Genomic DNA, 3,194 nt, shown 5'->3' on the forward strand with positions numbered 1-3,194 from the left:
CACTCCAGTATCCCTGTCCCTTCCCCCTATACATATCTACCTCCATCACTCCAGTATCCCTGTCCCCTTCCCCTATACATATCTACCTCCATCACTCCAGTATCCCTGTCTCCTTCCCCTATACATATCTACCTCCATCACTCCAGTATCTCATTCCCCTATACATATCTACCTCCATCACTCCAGTATCCCTGTCCCCTTCCCCCCTATACATATCTACCTCCATCACACCAGTATCCCTGTCCCTTCCCCTATACATATCTACCTCCATCACTCCAGTATCCCTGTCCCCTTCCCCCTATACATATCTACCTCCATCACACCAGTATCCCTGTCCCCTTCCCCCTATACATATCTACCTCCATCACACCAGTATCCCTGTCTCCTTCCCCCTATACATATCTACCTCCATCACTCCAGTATCCCTGTCTCCTTCCCCCTATACATATCTACCTCCATCACTACAGTATCCCTGTCACCTTACCCCTATACATATCTACCTCCATCGCTCCAGTATCCCTGTCCCCTTCCCCCTATACATATCTACCTCCATCACTCCAGTATCCCTGTCACCTTACCCCTATACATATCTACCTCCATCGCTCCAGTATCCCTGTCCCCTTCCCCCTATACATATCTACCTCCATCACTCCAGTATCCCTGTCACCTTACCCCTATACATATCTACCTCCATCGCTCCAGTATCCCCTTCCCCCTATACATATCTACCTCCATCACTCCAGTATCCCTGTCTCCTTCCCCCTATACATATCTACCTCCATCACTCCAGTATCCCTGTCCCCTTCCCCCTATACATACCTACCTCCATCACTCCAGTATCCCTGTCACCTTACCCCTATACATATCTACCTCCATCACTCCAGTATCCCCTTACCCCTATACATATCTACCTCCATAACCCCAGTATCCCTGTCTCCTTCCCCCTATACATATCTACCTCCATCACTCTAGTATCCCTGTCTCCTTCCCCCTATACATATCTACCTCCATCACTCCAGTATCCCCTTCCCCCTATACATATCTACCTCCATCACTCCAGTATCCCTGTCTCCTTCCCCCGATACATATCTACCTCCATCACTCCAGTATCCCTGTCTCCTTCCCCCTATACATATCTACCTCCATCACTCCAGTATCCCTGTCACCTTACCCCTATACATATCTACCTCCATCGCTCCAGTATCCCTGTCCCCTTCCCCCTATACATATCTACCTCCATCACTCCAGTATCCCTGTCACCTTACCCCTATACATATCTACCTCCATCGCTCCAGTATCCCTGTCTCCTTACCCCTATACATATCTACCTCCATCACCCAGTATCCTGTCTCCTTCCCCTATACATATCTACCTCCATCACTCCAGTATCCTGTCACCTTACCCCTATACATATCTACCTCCATCGCTCCAGTATCCCTGTCACCTTACCCTATACATATCTACCTCCATCGCTCCAGTATCCCTGTCTCCTTACCCCTATACATATCTACCTCCATCACTCCAGTATCCCTGTCACCTTACCCTATACATATCTACCTCCATCGCTCCAGTATCCCTGTCCCTTCCCCTATACATATCTACCTCCATCACTCCAGTATCCCTGTCACCTTACCCTATACATATCTACCTCCATCGCTCCAGTATCCCTGTCTCCTTACCCCTATACATATCTACCTCCATCACTCCAGTATCCCTGTCACCTTACCCCTATACATATCTACCTCCATCGCTCCAGTATCCCTGTCTCCTTACCCCTATACATATCTACCTCCATCACTCCAGTATCCCTGTCTCCTTCCCCCTATACATATCTACCTCCATCACTCCAGTATCCCTGTCTCCTTCCCCCTATACATATCTACCTCCATCACTCCAGTATCCCTGTCCCCTTCCCCCTATACATACCTACCTCCATCACTCCAGTATCCCTGTCACCTTACCCCTATACATATCTACCTCCATCACTCCAGTATCCCCTTACCCCTATACATATCTACCTCCATAACCCCAGTATCCCTGTCTCCTTCCCCCTATACATATCTACCTCCATCACTCTAGTATCCCTGTCTCCTTCCCCCTATACATATCTACCTCCATCACTCCAGTATCCCTGTCCCCTTCCCCCTATACATATCTACCTCCATCACACCAGTATCCCCTTACCCCTATACATATCTACCTCCATCACCCCAGTATCCCTGTCTCCTTCCCCCTATACATATCTACCTCCATCACTCTAGTATCCCTGTCTCCTTCCCCCTATACATATCTACCTCCATCACTCCAGTATCCCTGTCTCCTTCCCCCTATACATATCTACCTCCATCACTCTAGTATCCCTGTCTCCTTCCCCCTATACATATCTACCTCCATCACACCAGTATCCCTGTCCCCTTCCCCTATACATATCTACCTCCACCACTCCAGTATCCCTGTCTCCTTCCCCTATACATATCTACCTCCATCACTCTAGTATCCCTGTCTCCTTCCCCTATACATATCTACCTCCATCACTCCAGTATCCCTGTCTCCTTCCCTATACATATCTACCTCCATCACTCTAGTATCCCTGTCTCCTTCCCCCTATACATATCTACCTCCATCACACCAGTATCCCTGTCCCCTTCCCCCTATACATATCTACCTCCATCACTCCAGTATCCCTTCCCCCTATACATATCTACCTCCATCACTCCAGTATCCCTGTCTCCTTCCCCCTATACATATCTACCTCCATCACTCCAGTATCCCTGTCTCCTTCCCCCTATACATATCTACCTCCATCACTCGAGTATCCCTGTCTCCTTCCCCCTATACATATCTACCTCCATCACACCAGTATCCCTGTCCCCTTCCCCCTATACATATCTACCTCCATCACTCCAGTATCCCCTTCCCCCTATACATATCTACCTCCATCACTCTAGTATCCCTGTCCCCTTCCCCCTATACATATCTACCTCCATCACTCCAGTATCCCTGTCTCCTTCCCCCTATACATATCTACCTCCATCACTCCAGTATCCCTGTACATTGTTAATATGGTACTGACCCTGTATATAGTCACCTTCCCCCTATACATATCTACCTCCATCACTCTAGTATCCCTGTCTCCTTCCCCTATACATATCTACCTCCATCACACCAGTATCCCTGTCCCCTTCCCCTATACA

General features: G+C 48.6%; 1 long non-coding RNA gene across 1 annotated transcript in view; it reads right to left on the bottom strand.

Annotated features, from left to right (window-relative positions):
• The window catches only part of LOC127922103 (uncharacterized), a 2,942-nt gene extending 324 nt beyond the window's left edge, over positions 1–2,618 (bottom strand). Inside the window, exons 1-3 of the long non-coding RNA XR_008110418.1 lie at positions 2,572–2,618; positions 2,201–2,388; positions 1,094–1,187 (exon numbers count right to left, since the gene is read on the bottom strand). This is a non-coding gene — a long non-coding RNA (uncharacterized LOC127922103). The remainder of the gene's footprint in view (positions 1–1,093; positions 1,188–2,200; positions 2,389–2,571) is intronic.
• Positions 2,619–3,194: the final 576 nt, after the last annotated feature.

The sequence above is a fragment of the Oncorhynchus keta genome, unplaced genomic scaffold (assembly GCF_023373465.1).
Source record: "Oncorhynchus keta strain PuntledgeMale-10-30-2019 unplaced genomic scaffold, Oket_V2 Un_contig_2459_pilon_pilon, whole genome shotgun sequence".
In the NCBI taxonomy this organism is placed as follows: Eukaryota; Metazoa; Chordata; class Actinopteri; order Salmoniformes; family Salmonidae; genus Oncorhynchus; species Oncorhynchus keta.